Genomic DNA, 21,676 nt, shown 5'->3' on the forward strand with positions numbered 1-21,676 from the left:
AGTATCATCATCATAGAGATAAAGTTTATGCCAGATGCTCATTTCAACATCTAATTCATGAGAATTTCTCAAAATTAGCTCAATATGTTCAATTTATATCTATCCAACACTTCTTTCATGTTGTATTAATTTGCTTTTCCTATTTCTTAAATGCTATCACTGAGAATTTTAAATTTATGAGATATCTCATACTAATACATATATGTAACACAGTTTAATTAAATGAGAGGAAGGAAGATAGGAAGGGAGGGAAGAAAGAAGGAAAGAAGAAAGAAAGGAACTGCTCTGAAGTCAAACAGCAGAGAGGATTTAATACAAGTATTTAAGTATAAAAATGATGGCAGGTCAAAAAGCGTAAATAGGCTGAGAGGTAGTGCATAGATGGGTATCCACAGAAAGCAGCTCTCAGCCCTTCTTATGGGAGGAGAACAAAAGAAAGGAAAGGATCACTCCCCAGTGACGCTATTGACTATACTTGCGTCGTGGGAACCATCATGTGATGTGAGTGGCATGTAAAGTATTTGCTTCACTTTCCCCCAAAGTAAACTTGTTTTGACAGAGTGTTTTTGCTCAGCACTATCAGATTATAAACATGTTCTTATTAAGAAATGCTACAAATATATTTATGTGAAACTTGTTTCGAACTTGTTGTTTCTGAGGATTATTTTCTGAAAAGAGAAATTGTTTTTACCCCCAAATCAGGTACAAACGTGTTTGTCTTTGAGAAAAAGTCTATTAAAGTAACCATAAGAATGTTTACTAATGCCATTGGCTGATAAACTCCCAACCATCAAATAATAATTTTAGTATGATAGCCCAGTTTCCTATATATATCTGAGAACTGATCTCTCTCCATATCTCTGGAAAACACTGAATCATTTTGTTTATGGGCCACGTAGTCTGCTGTGAGACAACAGCAACTTCTTTGGGCAGACTGGAAGATACCTTGCTGGCAAAAGTCAGAGATATACCAACTATGAGTCAGTGGTGGGAAGATATATATATAGAGAGAGAGACTCACTGATCCCAACTAGGTAGTGTATACTTGTCATTAATTTTTCTTGGCACTGCCTACTTTTTGACATCCCAGATATTAGGTTTAGCTACAGGCAGAATGTCTGTGTTTGCCTAAAATTCATATGTTGAAATCTAATCTCTAATATGGTATTTGGAGATAGGGCCTGTTGTGTGGAGCCCTTAAAATGGGATTTGTTGCCCTTATAGAAGAGAGCTCCTGTGCCCCCTCAGCCATGTGAGGACTCAGAAAAAGGACAGCATTCTATGAACCAGGAAACGGATTCTCACTGGACATTAAATCTGCCAGAGCCTTGATCTTGGACTTCCTAGCCTCCAGAACTGAAAGAAATACATTTATATTTAAAATAATAATAATAATAAACCACCTAGTCTGTGGTGTTTTTTATAGCAGCCTGAACAGACTAAGTCAGATTTCTACACTGACATTGAGATAATAGTCAGAAGAAGACACCATGTCTCTGATGAAACCACCAAAAGGCAATGGAAACCCACAACTAGCTGGCACTACGCACACAGCCCCAAACATTGCTGCCGCTGCTGTGCTCCTGAGACTCCTGCTGCTATGCCCAGTGGTCTACTCTTATCAGAACTGTTGCTAAAATAGAAACATAATAGGAAAAATATTTTCCTTTAAAATTCAAATTTCTTGACAGTGATTCCCATTGGTGGAATACAAATAGAGTATGCAGAGTGGGATAGAGGCAAATACAGGAAACAACAGAGTATACATAAGTACAATGCTTAGGTACAGTGCAGTGTGATTTAGCAATATCTGTGACAGGATCTCATCCCCACAAATTCTAATCCTTTTACTTCAGTGGAATTACTGAGTTCTCTGAAGACTTTATGGAACTGGAAAATTTAAAAAAAAGAAAGAAAAAAAGAAAAACAAGCCAAGATCCTGATAAAAGTCAGCATTTATTTGTCACATTTATCAAACATTTGCTAAATGCCAGACACTGCACTGTGTGTTGCTATGAAAGACATACTGAGGAATAGAGGAGGCTGCTTGTCTTCTAAGAGTCAGAAAGTGATGTGAAATATGTTCACAAATAGCTGTAATCCAGAGCAGTATATGAAAAGCCACGTAAGTAGTGCCAAGTGTTTTGGGAATAAGATAGGTACAATTTTGATAAGTAGATATAAGGGAGAAGATACATGGAGCAAAGAGCAGAGTGGAGAAAGTCCAAGGCTTTTTTAACAAATATCTACTGTATCAGGTTATTCTTCCTCCAAATGACTAAAGTAGTATCTAGTGAGTCAGCTGTCTTACCTTTTAGAAATATTAATGTACATATTACATTTTTTTCCAGAAACACCAAAGTAAGTCTTCAATAAATATATTATAATTAGGAGATAATTCCCTTTTCTCCCTATTGACATTATTTTTCCTTGAGTATAGAGTATTGTAACTGTAGTGGAAAATGTTAAAATATTTAATGCTTTTCCCTAATTATAAAAATTACATACTTTTAATATATTATTTACCTAATTATTTCTAATCAAAACAGGCTCATTTTAGACAATGTGAAAATTATCCTGCAGAATATCTTGATTGTCTCAAATTTGTTGCTAATATATTATTGCTATTATAAATATATGATAAAATACTTTTATTTGAAAATTGAAGACATCTCTGATTTATTCCAGGAGTGGAGAAACTGCCTAATAGAGAAAAATGTATTTTTATGTTACATATCACCAAATCAGTGTGTCTCCCTACCACTGATGAGAGTTTTCTTGTACTGGTGTCAACTTTCAATTTTTAATTGAAAATATTTGCATATATATTTAAAAGCAATATTTTGCCTTTAAGTTCTATCAGGATTTGGTACACTTACGATACTGATAAAGTGATATTGGAGACTTTTATACTACTCTTTTCCTGGGATGATCTATATGGTATGGAAATTAATGTTTGAAAGATATGAAGAGACTGGTGAAACGATCCAGTCATGGAGGTGTTTTGCAGGGATATTTTCTTTTGTTTGAATTTGATTTTCGTTTTGATGGAAACTTTTCTATTTCTTTCTTTACCTTTCCCCCGGTTTTAGTTAGGTATAAATGACAAATAAAAATTGTATATATTTAGGTGGTTCAACGAGGTGATTTGATATATGTATACATCATGCAGAGGCAGATTAAGGTCAGTTGAAGCCCCAAGTGCAGAAGAAAATATTGAGCCCCTTAAAAAAGAAAGAGACAAGGAAAATAAAAATACGTGTTAACTATATTTTTAAATAAATAAAAAATATTATGTCCTAGTAATGTTTTATTTCCAATAAAATTTGAATATATGTATAATATAATTTATAATAGCATAATAATCACAAAATTTTGATGTAGTTTCATTTTTCTAGCTACCAATGAGAAGAAAAATATAAAATTTAATAGTCTGAATGATTAGAATCCTAGAGATTTTTCGTTATAGTGCAATAAATTAATGATTAATTAAAATTCAAAAATTATTCATAAACTACGAATATCCAGGCACTGATGTAACAACAGGAATTAATTTTATCTTAGTATAATTTCAACAATAGGAATTAATTTTATTTTAATATAATTTCAACTTACCTGAATATTTATTTATACACACAGAAAACTATTTTTAAAACTGTAAATGAAACAAGTACATATCCACAAACTAATTTACACCCTGCATATTTGCGTTTATCGTAAGACTGCACTGCAGGAGAGAAACTTTGTAAGTACAAAGTAGCAAATATGATTGTACTGCTCTGATGAGCAGTAGTGCAGCCACGCGAGGCCTATGCAGCATAGTAATGAAATAATAAAAATAAGCGAATATAAACATACTGTCAGATTTTTCCCCGATTGTAAACTTGTATGTAATTAAAATTGCACATATGAAACCAAACTTGGTGTCATTAGAAAAAATTGTAAAGTTGGGGTTTTGCGGAGCCCTTCAGAAGTCGGGGCCTGGTGTGCCCATCAGTAAATCCAGCTCTGCCATCATGAAATAATTACCACAATCAAACTAAATAACACATTAATCACCTCACAGTTGCACCTCTTTTTTTTTTTTTTTTTTTGCCAGAACACTTCATTTCTATTCTCTTAGCAAATTTTAAGCATAAATATATTATTAATTATAGTCATCATGTTGTATATTAGGTCTTCAGAATTTATTCATACTATATTAGGAGTTTGACTTCTTTTTTTTATTTTTTATTTTTCTTGCTTAAATAACAAACATTATTTCACACAGTTCTGAAGGCTGGGAGGCCCAAGATGAAGGCACTGGCAGTTGTGGTGTCTGGTGAGGGCCCTACTTCCTCAACAAATTTTTTTATACATCTTTCTGTATCTGGCTTACATTACTTCCTCAACGATTTTATTGACTATATTCCATATGCTGTACTTACATCCCTTGTGACTACTTTTATAACTGACAATTTGTACATTTTAATTCCTATCCTTTTTCTCACGAGCCTTTAATTCTCTAAATTGAGAGTAAGAAAAGTGATCACATGTGGTCCTTCCACAACCTCCTTACCAACAGACCCTGCCTGCAAAAACCACATGAAAGCTAACTAAATCAAATGACACCCAGACAAATAACAACAGCACACAATAATAACCACATGTCATAAAATTTTGCTTAAATGTCTTTTTTATTCTATGTAGAATATCACAAATACCTCACAAATCTCAATCTGTCAGTGTTTCCCCACATTTACAAAGCATCAGACATCCTGTTGGGTACAGAATATAGATCTTCTAGGGGCATGTCAAAAGTTAAAGCAGCAGAAAAACATTTTTTAACAACTGACTTCACTTATCAACCAGCAGAACCTGAAAAAGGTCTCTGGCACTTGAAATCATTTAATGTTTTTATGGCAGTGATAAAAATCACTTCAGGTGCTGCTGCAGCAACAGCTTTGAAAGCAATAGAGTTCTGATGTAGAGAAGATCCATCAAAAATAAATCAAACCTTGTTTCCCTGGTGCCAAAGGAAGTGTGTGTAATGGAAAGTTATTAAGACCGAAGTCTTGTGCAGGTGTTTGCCCCAGCACACGGCCCTCTTGTGTGAGTATTCCCCAATCAACACTTCCCTCCTTACTCCATCTTTCTGGTATTGTCCAGAGATTCATAGGCTGCAGATTTTAGAAGGTAAGTGCTTTAAGACTTTGGAATCTTTCCTAGCATGCCATTTTGCCACTATGTTAAACACACTGCGAGAGTGAGGAAAGGTCAGAGGGAAGAGGGGTGGAGGGAGAGAGAGACTGCGAATAGTTTCATAGCAATTATAAGGTTTGCCCCAACAATAATATTTTTTTTTCATTATCAGGAAGCCAATAACATTTATCCAGCATCTATTAATTTCTGGCCTCTCAAATATAAGTGATCCCATTTAATATTCACAAAATCCTAGGTGTAACCCTGTAGGAAATATATTCTTAATCTCATATTGCAGACCAAATGCTCATAGAAATTGTGTTTTATAAAATTTACAAAACCAACAAATGATGGAGCTCGATTACTACTCAGAATCTTTAGTATTATCTTAAGTATTTCTACTTCCCTACGTCTAAAGAAAATTTTTATATGAAACCTATTGTTTTATTTTATTTAAGAATTAACTTATTTATTTTTGTTTTATTTTTATTGTTTATGTTGCTCCAGCTCTCTCTTTTCTTCCCTTTTGCCACCTTCACCCAGCCCCACCCTCTCCCCATCCCGAGCCAATTCCCATATTCTTGTCCCTGTCCATGGGTTGTGTGTAAGTGTTCTTTGGCTAATTCCTTCAACATTCTTCATCCTGACCCTATCCCATCCCCTTTCCCTCAGCTGTCAGTCTGTTTTATGTATCTAAGCTTCTGTTACTATTTTGCTCATTAGTTTGTGTTCATTTTATGTTTATAACAGTTTAAAAGCCTGTTATATATATTTAAAGTTTTAAAAACCTGTTATATATACATATATATTTAAATAAATTTCTTCCCTGAAAAGTGACCATTGATGTATTTGTTTTTAAACTACAATATTATATAAAATTAGGCATGCTGTGTGCTGTATCTTTTAATATTAAAATATTATGAAAACAAAGCAAATAAGAATATATGCGAAGAAAAATATGAAGTTAAGATGGAGTTCAAGTTACCATGACTGAGATGTCGCTTGTGATGCTCATAGCTCACAGTGTGAATATGCAGGTGACTTCTGGTAGCACAGATTCATTTGGGTGCTAGATGCCTAAATCCGTGTTTGACTATGTGATGCCTCAATTTTCCACCTGTCATCTTTTTGAACCACATAAAACCTGTGCTTATTTTGATAATGTGCTCTGCGGTGCCACCATTTGGCCCTTAATTGGTCTTAGTACATCTGTCTCTTTTTCTTTTATGTTAGCCCCTGATAACTGAAATAGTTCTACATGGTTCCAATAGGATTCTAAGTATAGATAATCATGTAATGTTTACTTCCAACACAACCATCCAGATGTTAAAAACATATTTTTTTGTAACTATAACTAAAGTGAAAACACTAAAGTAGAAAACAAATCGGCAGGGTTTTCAGGGTCTGGAAAATAAATTAAGAAACTAAATACAGGATGGGGAAAAAATAGGTTTACAGTTGTTTGTATGGAAAACAATACAACAACAAATAATACATGAATAAACTCTGTGTTTTGCATACTCACAAATGCACATCTACTTTTGCCCCACCCTGTCTATGCCAACAGACCCCATCTGGAGAAAATGCTTCCATGAAGTAATGAGAAGTTTAATGCAATTTAAAATTCTTGATAACTGATTCTTACCAATTTTATTAAAATAATTATTTTACAATTGAATTAGAATATCAGTGCTTGTAATTTATTAAATGATCTAGGCATATGATTGATAACATCATGTTCAGATGTTTTATCACATACTAGACTATTTACCATTTACCCTCAACATAGCTTTCCACATTAACTTCTACAAGGTTTCCAATTTATACCATATTTTAGTCACTGAGTCACAATCATATCACCTAGAAAAATATTTTTTTACTTTATTGTTACTTTTATTTTGAAAATTGAGATGAACACAATTATACTATAAAAATATTTTTTATGACCTAGATTGTTTTTGTATAGTCTTTACAGAATCAACAGAGCATAGTCTGTAAGCCTTAGCTTCAGTAATGGCTGATGGTAATACATCTGAATAATCTTACCCACAGTTGAATGGATGAGACAGTTCTGGAGGCTAGCGGTTCAATGCTAAAGTGTTGGAAAGTTTGGTTTTTCTGAGTCCTCTCTCTGTGACTTGCAGATGGCCACCTTCTTGCTGTGCTCTCGCATGGTCTTTTCTCTGTGTTCATGTATCCTTAGTGTCTGTTTTCACCCAGAGAGCTATAAAAAATTATCATATTCAGTCCCCATCTTCAGAAATCTGATTTAGTTGGTCAAAGGCATAAGTTTCTTTTAAATGGTGCCCTGGAAATTCTAATGCACATCCAGAATTGAGAATAACTACAGGAAAACTCTCTGTTTTTAAAATACATTATGCAGTTTTTTTAAATGTCTGTATTTTCTTGTGTGTGTGTGTGTGTGTGTGTGTGTGTGTGTGTGCATACACAATTCTGTAGGCTAACTTGCATATCCTGAGATTGTCAGGTCAAAAATCTGTGCTTCATGATAGTTTCCTTGAGCAATACAGGCTACTCTCCATTTTCTTTTTTCATGATACCATGAACTTACCAAATACTAAAGCACATATTATAGTATCCCAAATCTCTCACGTACAAGTCTCTATCTAGTAAGCCCATGACCATCAGCTTGTGTATTGTACAGTAGTATATATTAGACATTTGCCAGGGAGTTTTTGAATAAATGAAGTAAGGGAATAATGAGTCAATAAATTAAAATTTTTGTATGTTATTTTAATCAAGTGTTGTTCTCAGGCTCTCCATGGATGCAGATTTATTCATGTCTGCACTGAATAGACAGTAGCTACTTTATCATTGCCTTTTTCATTGTATCCTTATTATCCATTATCTCTTTTCACTAGGTCAGCTTTGCACAGGCTCTGCCTCTATTCTCTAAGTTTGTTTTTTGCATGTTTGTTTTATTGTCATGTATACAAGATGAAATTTGTTAACATATAATCCCACTTCATCAGGCTAAATCTCTTTTGATATAAAAGTATATGTCTTCCGTAACTATTTTTAAATATTACATATTTTATACTTTATTTACATTTTCTCTTGCTTTCTATATAATTGAAATGACTAGGAAGTCAAGACAATACATAAGGAATCTGCCTGTGCTACTGTCTTCTCAAATTGCCCTTGGCAGTAATGGAAAATAAAATGGTCTTTATGCACACGTGCATGTATAATGCCCAGTTTTATGAAGAAGACAAATAAAATAATTTCATTCAATGTCGCCTCATCACAGAGCCCTTTTTGCTACACTTTAAAATAGCAGCACTCTCTTACCCTGGCATTCTGTAACCACATTCTCTGCTTTGTTTTACTCTGCAGTTCTCATTATCACCTATATTTGTTTTTTACAGCTGCCTTAATGAAGTACTACAAACTTAAAGCAAATATATATATAATTATAATAAAAGTCTCACAGTCCTAGAGGCTAGAATTATGAAATCAAGTTGTCAGCAGAGCCACGCTCTCTCTGAAGGCTCTAGGGGAAAATCATTTTATTTTTAAATTCTGGTGGCTCCCGGTGATCCCTAATGTTCTTTACCTTGTAAATGCAACACTTCAATCTCTCTCATCTTCACATCATTATCAAAGAAAAACATCATTGGATTTAGGACCAACCCTAATTCAGTATGTCTTCATCTTTACTTAGTTACATCAGCCAAAGCTCTATTTCCAAATAAGATCATGTCCCATGAATATGAATTTTGGGGAGATTTAAACCATTAATAGCACCTGGTACACCCAGTATTTTATACACTTATCTATTTGTTAACTATCTTAGCACACTAGAATACATTAATCAACAGGAGCATTTCTGTTTTTCTTCTTAATTCATTGTCACTGTAACCACTGCCTGCAACAGGACCATATCATCAAATCAGAATTAATACCCATACAACCAAGTATGTCAGGATAAGACTTTATATTATCAATATTTTAAGAAATTACATTGTACTGGCCAATGTTCATGGATGATAATCTTAGTTGTTAAATATAATTATTTATTAGATCCTTAACTTTTATTATACCAATTCTCTCATCCTTTATTTGTAATTCTCTTTCTCTCTTTGTTTCTCTATCTTTTTAAATTCTCAATAATCTCTCCTTTCCCATTTTTTCAGTAGAATCAGCCAGGACAAGATTGATGCAAAGAATAAAAGTAATGTTGAACTTTTATCTACAAAATCAGCCATGTAAATTTCTACATTTCCAAGTTACAGAGGGAAATACTTATACACAGATTATCGTGTCTCCTCTCATGCTACTGACCTAAAAAAGATATAGTAAATATAAAAAAATTCTTCACTGTCATCTCCTTAAGTCTCATTTTAATCACTGTGGTTATCATCATATGAAATTATACACAAATATTTTAATAGGGTAAATGAAAAATAGGATAAACACGGGTGATAGTTTTTAACCACTTATTTAACACTAAAGAGGACTTGAAGGTCTATATAAAGTGGAATAGTTTCATACTCAACTTTTCCCTGTTCTACCAGCAATTCAATTAATTTTAAACATCCAATCCATAACAATTCATACCATCAATGAAAACATATTAAATTGAATATTTGGGAGATCAACAATTACATTTTGAAAATATCTAATAATTAATCTAGATAACATACAGGAAAATTAGTATTTCAGAAGATGGTATATAATATATATATTTTATAAGATATTGCAGCATAATTAAGAAAAATGGCCTATAAAATATTCCATAACATTTCTAAACTATGCTAAAGGTAAGACCACATTAAAAGAATCAAAATTTTAACTGTCAGAAGAAAATATTTTCAGTTTTGTATAGAATACAATTAGACTAATTTTTCATATGTAGGGATTTTTCAAATAAATCAATAAAATATTTGCCACCAAGCTCTGTCAATGGGGACATTTGTATTAGTTATCTGATGTTATATAGCAAATTACCTCAAAAATTATTAGCTTAAAAAAAAACTTTATTATCTCACACATTTTCTCAGGGTCAGGAAACTGGGAACAGCTTAACAAAAGTGGTTTTGGCTCAGGGCAATAAAGCTTTGGTCAAGAATGGAACCATATAAATGCTAAAGTGGGACCAGAAGGTCATCTTCTCATCTCACTCACATTGCTGCTGGCAGACCTTAGCTCCTCAGTGACTTGACTAGAGACATATTTGTTTCTTGACTGTGGACCTCACCTTAAGCAGCCTGAATATTCTATGACAGGAAAACTGGCATCCTCCAGAAAAAGAATACAAAACCAAGACAGAAGGCAGTGTTTTTATAAATTAATCTTAGAAGTAGGGCACCATCTCTTCTGCAACAGTCTATTGAGGTACAGGTCAATCCAGGTACAACTTCGGATGGGAATACACATGTGTGTGAATACCAGGAGATGGGGATCTCTGGAGGTCATCTTGGAGGATAGCTACCACAGACATCTACATTTTGGACAGGACAATTACTTACTGAGCAGGAATATGCTGTTTCTTGTTTGTTTTTAAAGTATTTATTATAGTTGTCCCACTTTTTCCCCCCTTTGCTCCCCTCCACCCAGCCCACCCCTCCCTTTTCATACACAGTCCCCACACCATTGTCCAGGTCCATGAGTCTATTACACATGGTCTTTTACTAATCCCTTCACCTTCTTTCAATCAGCCCCCACCTCCTCCTTCCCTTCTTACAGCTGTCAGTCTTTTACTAATCCCTTCACCTTCTTTCAATCAGCCCCCACCTCGTCCTTCACTTCTTACAGCTGTCAGTCTATTCCATGATTCTATGTCTCTGGTTTTATATTTAGCTCGTTAGTTTATTTTGTTTATTAGATTCCTCTTATAAGTGAGATCATATGATATTTGTCTTTCACTGATTAGCTTATTTCACTTAATGTAATAGTCTCTAGTTCCATCCATGCTGTTGCAAAAGGTAGGAATCCTTTCTTTTTTTCTGCTGTGTAGTATTCCATTGTGTAAATGTACTATAGTTTTTCTATCTGCTCATCTACTGATGGGCACTTAAGCTATTTCCAACCTTTGGCTATTGTAAATAGTGCCGCTATGAACATGGAGTTGCATAAATTCTTCTGAATTGGTGTTTCAGGATTCCTCGGGTATATTCACAGCAGTGGAATTGCTGGGTCAAATGTCAGTTCCATTTTTAGTTTTTTGAGGAAATTCCATACTGTTTTCCACAGTGGCCGCACCAGTCTGCATTCCCACCAACAGTGCACTAGGGTTCCCTTTTCTCCACATCCTTCTCAGCACTTGTTTGTTGATTTATTAATGATGGCCATTCTGACAAGTATGAGGTGATTTCTCATTGTGATTTTAATTTGCATCTCTCTAGTGTTGTTGGGCATTTTTTTTCATATGTCTATGAGCCCTTCCCTTTGTATGTCCTCCTTGGAGAATTGTCTATTCGGATCCTTTGCCCATTTTTTAATTAGATTGTTTGTCTTCCTATAAGAATATGTTGTTTGTTCAAGGATCTTAAGCATTTCTACCCACCCTATCTCTGTGCCCCACCCCATGGAGGTAAGTGATATCCACTGTGAAAATAAATTCCTTCAGGCATTTTCAAAATTCCTCCATTGAAAAGCAATATCTGAAGTAAGAGCATGTTTTATTTTCAGCAACTGCTTTTTAGAAAGGAGTCTCTGCCCTATTAGAAATGCAAGAGCAGTTTATGTGAATTAGTCAGCAGATTCTTATTTAGAGGCAAGCCAGTCAGCTCGAGCACTCCAAGTCAAGGTGCATCAGAGTGTTCATAAAGGTGATTCATTGTGACAGCAGGTATGTCTAATTACGTACATAGCTCACTGAATTTTAATAGAATAACTTTTACCTGAAAGGCTGAAAGATAAACTACTATAGAGCAATGTTTATGTCTACTTTCACATTGTTCTTCATCAAACAGCATTAGTGTGGAGACCTTCAATTCCACCTACTGCAACAAAGCTGTAATTATTAAATCAATAAGAACTTAGCTTGTCCAAATTCTATTTGCACATATCCTTCCCACTGTGGTGTCTACAGACTTCAAATTATTCTTCATTTTTAAAGCAAATAGGAGATCAGAGGTTGTTTGTTTTTTGATGTCAGGATAATGAAACAAAAATTCAGTTATTTCAGATTCGTTATATAAATAGTATACTCTTATTCCTTATCATAACTTTGCTTGTTAGAATGCTAAAAAGCAAAATCAAATTTTAGTCACTCCTTTAATTACTTATTTATTCAAAATGGAAGGAATTAATTGAATGAAGTATTTTTAAAACCATGTTAAATACCAGCTAGATTACAAAGACGAATCTGTTCTAGATCCTGCTCTCAAAAGGTCTATAGTCTTATAAAGTCCATCATTTATAGTGATTTCAAATGAATTAATTAATTAATTATTTTTATCAAAAGGTTTGCTCAGGTAAAATGTAGATAAAAGTCATTCTGATGTACTATAACACCTTGAAAGTCCAATAGATATACAATTGGCATTTTCCTGGAGCTTTAAATAATAATTTATGTGAAATGAAGAAACCAATGATTCATTAATATTGGTTACTATTAATACTGGATTCAATTAAATGTTGTCTTGCTCTCAGAATACAACAAATGTTGTTTTTATGGCACCAGGTTGATACAAAATTATGTTATTAAAAACAGACTATTGCATGCAGTCTTAAGTGATGGCAACATGGTAGTGTGTTAGAACCAGCATGTACTCTGTCACAGGAGTTAATTGCTAAATTTTTAGGAATTTTGCAAGTTGTTTCACTTCGGTTTGGTAGTTTGAAATCAACAGTGATATTTAGGCAATAAAAATTGACAAGTGCTAAAAATGAGAAATTTTAAAAATTCCCATAGAGAGCTGGGTGTTATTGCCAGAACACCATTATAGTAATGCTGTTAGTCTTAAATTTGTGACCAAATAAGATAGAAATATTCTTGTACTACATAAGTATGATGTCACTTCAAGTTGTATGGTAAGGCTATAACCCTGGCCAGCCAAAAAGATCATAGTTTTCACTTAAGGAGAACAAAGCATCTCTACATTATCCAGATTATATATTTGGGGTATATTATACCCTAGAAAATCAATATGGGTTTTCAAGAAATAGAATTCTCAATAAAAATATCTTTGAGTCTAATAAATACTCTACCTCATATTCATGAAAATTTTTAAAAGAGTAGACAAATTTGGTGATGAATATTTCTGTACATCAAACTGTACCACTTTTAGCTAGAGAGTAAAGTTTATAATTACTGTTGCAATTTGGACTCAAAAATTTAGAGAATAAGGTACTATTGTCATAAAGAATGTAGTTTTACTATCATTTTTTGGAAACAAGTTACTGGGCCCCTGACTGAACCTGTGTATCTATGTCAGGCAGTGATAAAATGTAAGTTTATGAATCTACTCTTATTCAAAACTATCTCATATGTTTACCTCTCTGAGAATCCACACCACTATTTTCTTCATATACTTTGAAAACAGAGCAAGAAAAAGGAAGCAGTTGCCAAAAACTATATTACTATGATTTTAAGACTTTGATTATTAATACACATGGGTCAGAAATTTTCAGTTCATGGTTCCCGGAGTGAAAATATATCCGGCAGGCTACGTATAGTATATATAAAAAGACATCCATGTTATACTACATATGCACTGCCAAAATGTTCCATCTGTGCACAGGGGCTGAGTTAGAGTTGTTGGGGGAGATATAACTCTCTCATTTACTTACTTTCTTGTCTTTCAGAATTGTACTATACTAAAGACTTTTGTATCTTATGTTTAATTTTTTTTAAATATCAGACATTTTATATGTGATATAGAAACCCAGTAAGCTTTTTTACAAAATTATTAACTCCTAAACTTTGACTTGAGAGAAATGTATGATCATGGACAAGACAGATAACTAGGTAACCAAGATTTTGAACATTTATCCTGTATCTTACCCCAAAATTTAGAACTTTAATTCACATAACATAGAATATATATAAAAAGTTGATTTGTTTTCACAACCTAATTAGCAATCCTAAAGTTTTCATTCCAACAAATGATGAGTCCTTAAATGTATAATTGTTGCAATTTTGCCATTATGTTTGTTTTTTAATTAAATTTATTGAGGTGACATTGGTTAATAGAATCATATAGGCTTCAAATGTACATTTCTATCATACATGATCTGTATATTGCTTTGTGTACCCCCACCCCCCACCAAAAATCAAACCATTTTCCATCACCATATATTTGGCCTTTTTTGCTTCTAACAAACCTTCCACCTCCTTCCCTCTGGTAAGCACAGTACTGTTGTCTTTCTTTTCTTTGAGTTTCACTTTTACATCCCACATGTGAGTGAAATCATATGGTTCAGAGCTTTTTCTGCCTGATTTATTTCATTTAGCATAACATCTCAAGGTCTATCCAGGTTGTCATAAATGGCCGTATTTCATTTTTTCTTATGGCTGACTAGTATAGCATTGTATATATGCACCACATCTTCTTTATTCAATCCTATATCAAAAGACACTTTGGGTGTCTCCATGTCTTAGCCACCGTGAATAATGCTGCAATGAACACAATGGTACACATATCTTTGCAAGTACATGTTTTCAAGTTTTTCAGGTAGATATCAAGGAGACGGATTGCTGGGTCATATGGTAACTCTATTCTTAAATTTTTGAGGAACCACCATACTGTTTTCCATACTGGCTGCCTCAGTTTACATTCACACCAGCAGCAAATGAGGGTTCCTTTTTCTCCACAACCTCTTCAACACTTGTCATTGTCTTGATCATAGCTATTCCAATAGGTGTCAGGTGGTAATGACTTGCATTTCCATAATAGCATCATTTTGTGTATCAGTTGTCCATTTTTATGCTTTCTTGGGAGAAGTGTTTGCTCAAGTTCTCTGTCCATTTTTAATTGGATTATTTATTTGGTGTTGAGTTGTATGATTTCTTTATATATTTTGGATATTAACCCCTTGTTGGATCTGTTGCTTGCCAATACCATATCCTATTCAGATGGTTGGTTGCCTTTGTTTTGTTGTCAAGTTTCTTTTGCTGTACAGAAATATTTTTTGTTTAGTTTAATATAGTCCCATTTATTTATTTTTGCCTTTACTTCCCTTGCCTTTGGGGCCTAATTCATAGCATGTTCTCTATAACCAAAGTTTGCAAGTTTAATACCTATCTTTTCTTCTATGTAATTTATAGTTTCAGATCTTATATTTAGATCTTTAATCCATTTTTGAATTAATTTTTTGTACATGGGAAAAAACTGTAATCTAGTATCATTTTTTTGTTGTGGTTTTTTTTTTTTTTTTTTTTTTTTGCTTGTGACTTCCCAATTTTCCCAGAAAAAAATGCTTTCTTTCTCCATTTTGTGTTTTTGACTACTTTGTCAAAAATTATTTGCTCATATACATGTGGTTTTATTTCTGGGCTCTGAAATCTGTTCCATTGTTCTGTGTATCTGTTCTTCTGCCAAGAGCATGCTGTTTTGATTATCATTGCTCTGTAGTATAATTTCAAGTCAGGCTGTGATACCTTTGGCTTGTTCTTTTTTCTCAGCATTGCTTTGGCTATTCAGGGTCTCTTGTGGTTTCATACAAATTTGGTGATTTATTTTGTTCTATTTCTTAAAAAAATTACTTTGGGGTTTTGATGAAGATTACATTAAATTTGTATATATTTTTGGCAGTATGGCCATTTTAACTATGTTGATTCTTCCAGTCCATGAAAATGGAGTATCTTTCCATTTCATTAGATCTTTTTCAATCTCTTCTAATAATGCTTTGTAGTTTTCAGTATATAAGTCCTTCATATCCTTTGTGAAGTTTATTCTTAGGTATTTCATCCTTTTGGTTGCAATTGCAAAAAGAATTGTTTTTTCCATTTTTTTTTCCTGAAGTTTGTTAGTGTATAGGAAAGCAGTGGATTTTTGTACATTGATTTTGTATCCTGTAAATTTACTGTATTTTTTTTATCATTTCTGATAGTATTTTGGTGGAGTCTTTAGGATTTTCTATATACAGAATGATGTCTTCTGCAAAAAGTGACACCTCTACTTCCTCCTTCCCAATTTGGATGCCTTTTATTTATTTCTTTTGCCTGATTGCTCTGCTTAGGACTTCCAGACTATGTGGAATAAGAATGGTGAGAGATTCGGCATCCTTGTCTTGTTCCTGATTTTAGAGAAAAAGCTTTCAGTTTTTTACCATTAATTATGTATTGACTGATGGTTTGCCATATATGGCCTTTATTATGTTGAGGTACTTTCCTTTTTTACGCATTTGATTGAGTGTTTTAATCATAAATGGATGTTTTATCTTATCAAATGCTTTTTCTGCATCTATTGATAAGATTATATAGTTTTTTATCCTTTGTTTTGTTCATGTGGTGTATTACATTAATCAATTTGTGTTTAAAAATGCAACTGATTTATGGATATTTATTTTATATCTTGCTACTTTACTAAATTCATTTATCAGTTCTAGTAGTTTTTTGGTGGAATATTTAGGGTTCTCATATAGTGTCTTGTCATCTGCAGATAATGACAGTTTTATTTTTTCCTTTCCAATTTTGATAGCTTTTATTTCTTCTTGTCTGATTGCTTTGGCTAGAACTTCCAGTACTATGTTGAATAAAAGTAGTAAAAGTCAACATTCTGTCTTGTTCCCATTCTGAAAGGGAATGCTTGTAGCTTTTGCAGTTGAGTATGATATTGGCTGCAGGTTGGTCATGTATGGTCTTTATTATGTTGCAGTATGTTCCATCTTTTCCCAATTTACTGAGGTTTTTCTTCATAAGGAGTTGCTGAATTTTATAAAATGCTTCAATCATGCAATTTTTACCCTACATTTTGTATATGTGATGCATCACATTTATTGATTTGCAAATTTTGTACCAACTTTGTATCTCCAGAATAAATCCCACTTGATCATGGAGGGGAAAAGTTTGAGGGGCTGGGTGAAAAAGGTGAAGGGATTAAGAAAAAAACCTCATGGACATAAGCAACAGTATGGTGATTACCAGAGGAAAAGTGGGATGGAGAAAGATAAATGGTGATAGGAGACTTGACTTTGGATGATGAACACACAATACAATATATAGATGATGTATTATAGAATTGTACACCTAAAACCTAAATAATTTTATTAACTAATGTCACCCCAATAAGTTCAATATCTTTTTAAAAAATAAAGGAAATGAGCAATATATATGTTTAAGTTTTATATTTATTTTTTAAAGTTTGCATATTTTGGGTAAAGCTTAAAACAAAGTTTTCAGTTTTTTCTTTCAACAGATGGTCTCAGACATTTGGATAATCCAAAAGCTATTTAGATTTTTTTCCAGTAGGTTTATTTATATAATTATATATTTTATATTAATATCAATTGGAATTGCCATTGCCTTGATATACATTGTCTGGGAGAAAGGAAACAGCTGGAAAAATATATGAAATAAGACATAAATTAAAATTTCACTACTTTTACCCCTCCACATAGATGATCCCAAGTTAGCAGCCTTAATTTACTTTCTACTGTGTGTAGGGTTCCTTCTGTATCCAAACACCACTAGGAGTTTTCAGCATTTGGAAAAGTAGTTATTTCTCTATTCATTCAACATTCTTTTATTGAAATACTTTAGGCATAGGCTTGAGAGATTCACAGTTAAATAAGTGACTTCATTCAAGGAGATTTTATATTATCTAATATAATGAATAAATAAAGGAAAAATTATAACACAATAAGCCAAATGCTATTAAGACAAGAAACAAGTATGTTTATAGTTCAGATGGTGGAGTGGCTGATGAAATATATTTAGAAACATGCTTTACAAAGCCAATTTTGAAACAGAGCTTAAAAAATAAGTGGATTGTTTTCCAAGACTAGAAAGAAGAAATAACATATACAAGTAGTTATGATAATCAAAGGAATAGCTTTATTTAACAACATTTGAGAAGTCTAGCAAGAGTGAGGAGTAGGTCAATGATAGGAAACTGGGCTGGAGAAAGGCTGGGTCAGATTGAGAAGAATCTTGTATGGATCACTAAATTATTTGTAGTCTAGGAATAAGTATTTAATACATCCTAAACAATAGTTGAATTCTGCAGCAAATGTTTACTTTCCTGAAGTTCAGGTAAATCTGTAATTGCAATTCTCAGCTCAGCTCGAGATGTGCAATTTCTATTGATCTTCCATTTGATACAGAAGTTTTAAGGGGTATTTAGCAATGTGATTGTTGTTCATTTAAGATATTGGAAGAAAAAAGAAAATGAAGGAAGGACTGTAGAAGAATGATGAAAATTAATTGATGAGACAGATCTGAATCATCCTGCCATCATCCCTACATACTATGGGTTATCTGTCTATGGAAAGATTGTATATCTAACCCATGCAAGAACAACCGCAGTCTTATCAGAAGTCTATAAACAGATTGCTTTGTACAAACAATTTGCCAAAAATTAATAGGTAAGTCATCTGCCAAATACCTGTAGAACTTGGAGTCAGTGGGAAATTAGAATCAGATTAGAATTATTTTTCCTTTCAGGGGAATAAAGCCACGAGGCTAGTGGGATGCTATGTTTAAAAAAAACCCACCCTGGAGAAGCAGAATTCCTAGTCCCAAGTAGTTCATCACTGAGCTAAATCAGAGTGAGATTCTAAGGTCACTTCTAATGTACTTTTTGCATCATCAATGCATACTCCGGTGCTCAACACTCATCAAACACACTCAATGTCATCGGAGGAATTATCCTGTCCATATATGAAACAGTAAAGAGAGAATGATTATTATAGAGTGGTTATTTGCACCCAATTCTTTCTTGGGGTTCTGACATGGTGTCTATAAATAATCAACAGAAAAATTTGTTTTCTTCTCAAAGAGAGACTTAAATGAGTTGTTTCTGTTTTAGACCAGTAATTGACCTGACAGAGCTGTCTGTCTTCATGGAGAAAGGGCAAGGACACTTCTAATATGACCTCTTGACTTCTCCTTATGAATTCACAGGTTTTGCTGTGCCCTAATGACTAAAAATACAAAGGACATTAATGAGCACTCCATGGGATAGTTACCACACAGGAACTTTTTAAAAAATCAGGTAGATACACAATATCACAATTCCTAGAAAGGAAAAAAAAAAAAAATCTCAATCTACTGATACTTTCTTGTTTGAAGAAATTACACAAAACTTAACTTTTGCTTGTTTGTTTGTTTCCCTCCATACAGCCAAGTGAGACCTAATAGAAGTCATGAGGAAAGGTAGTATAGGGCCTCTTATTTCACAATAAAATATTATACAGTTTAATCTGGACAAGGAAGACATGTATACCACATTCATAAAATGGGTGTGTGGATAATGGCTAAATTCAGAGTGCAACATTACTATGGAAGGTACAGCCTACTTTAATAGGAAAATCCCTTTTTGCAACTCAGGGATTTTTAGAGAGATTAATAAGCCATAGTTCTAGGACGTTGCCAGCAGCTACAGAAGGCTAATATACTAATATAAAAACACAGACAGGCCTGAGAACATATCCAGAAAGATAATTTCTAGGCTGTGGCAAATAGGGATAGAATAATGGAGAAAAATCAATTATTTGGGAAAGAATACTAAAAGAGAGAGAAAGAAGGAAAAATATAGCATCTGGATGATAATGAGTAAAGATTATATTCTCCTGTGGAGGACATAATTTCCCTTAGAGAACAGGCTTTTGTGGGTATCAATATCCGCAGGTGTTGAGGAGCTTTATTTCCCAGGCAAATCCAGTATGTAGTTTCTACATCAAATCTTGACAACTGGGTACCAAGTAGTTTGTTTATTTCCTTGCTGTCACATATCTTTCCACCTTGCAAATGTGAGAGGTGTGGCTGATAGAGCTCTATCACTGGACGGCAAAACCACAACAAATGCAATACAGACACACTTGGCTTCTCTTTAAGGACAGTGAAAATTTAGAAAATATGAATCTTCCTAGTTTACTTGCTGACATGTTATCTTTTTAGTTAATGGTATTTTTAACCCTTTGCCATGCAGACATATTTTAGTTTATGTAGTTCCACTTGTTCAGTTTTGCTTTTGTTGCTATTGTTTTTGGTGTCAAATCCAAAAATAATTGCCAAGACCAATGCAAGAAGCTTACTTCCATATTTTTTCTAAGAGTTTTATACTACCAGGTCTTATGTACAATTCTTTAATCCATTTTGATTTGATATTTGTGAATGGTGTAAAAAAGGGTGGCTGTCATTTTCCCAGCACCATTTATTAAAGAGACTGACCTTTGCCCATTGAATATTCTTGGCTTCTTTGTAAAATTGATTGACCATACATGAATGGGTTTGTTTCTGGGTTCTGTATTCTGTTTTATTGATTATTGTGTCTGTTTTTATGTATATACCATACTGTTTTGATCACTAAGCTTTGTAATATAGTATGAGAAGAAATCCCCCCCAAAAAAACTGGAATTATCTTCTGGAGGGCAGACCCTTTGTAGTACAGGCTTCCTCCGCTAGATGAATGTTCTAGGAACCCATCTGTATCAGCGCACCAGCTAGTGTAGTTTTGAAAGGCTGAGTACGTCTTCAGTGAATTTTTTTTTTTTTTTGAAGAATCTTTCAATGCATTTGCTCATTTCATGATGGGTGATGTATGAGCACACCTCACCACATGACACTGAGTGTTCAGCAGTTTTTGACCAAAAACAGTATGACCCTCATTTCCTACCCTCCCTGTTCACCTGGTCTCACACCAAGTGGCTTTTATTTTGTTTCTCCAGCTGAAAAATGCCCTCAGAGAGAAATATTATGCTGATGGAAGAGGTGAAACAAAAATGATAGAAGCACTAAAAAGCATCAAAATAAACAAGTTCAAAAATGATTTTGAGCAGTGGAAAAAATGTCTTAATAGATGTATTGCATCATAGGGAGAGTACTTTGAAGTTGACTGAAGTTTAAACACGTAAGAGTAAATACACAAGTCCTTAGAAATAAATAATGATTTTGGGGGTCCCCCTCCTAAAAAGTTACAAGCTTTGTTCTTGTTATTCAAAATTGCTTTGGCTATTTGGGGTCATTTGTGGTTTCATACAAATGTTAGGATTTTCTTTTCTATTTCTGTGAAATATGCCCTTGTAATTTTGACAAGAACTGCACTGAATCTGTAGATCAATTTTTTATGGATGTTTTAATGTGGGTATTTTAATAATATTAATTTTATAATCCATAACTCAATTATCTTTCCATATTTTCTTTAATTTTTTTCATCACTGTCTTATAACTCCTAGTGTGCAGGTCTTTCACCTCCTTGGTTATATTCTTAGGTATTTTATTCTTCTTGACACAATCATAAATTGATTTGTTTTTTGATTTTTTCTTTTTGATTATTCATTATTATAGAAAACAATTAATTTTTCATATTGATTTTGTATCTTGTTACTTTACATTTATTAGTTCTAACAGTTCATGGGTAGA

Source organism: Furipterus horrens, unplaced genomic scaffold (genome assembly GCF_987537825.1).
Source record: "Furipterus horrens unplaced genomic scaffold, mFurHor1.1.pri manual_scaffold_4, whole genome shotgun sequence".
Lineage (NCBI taxonomy): Eukaryota > Metazoa > Chordata > Mammalia > Chiroptera > Furipteridae > Furipterus > Furipterus horrens.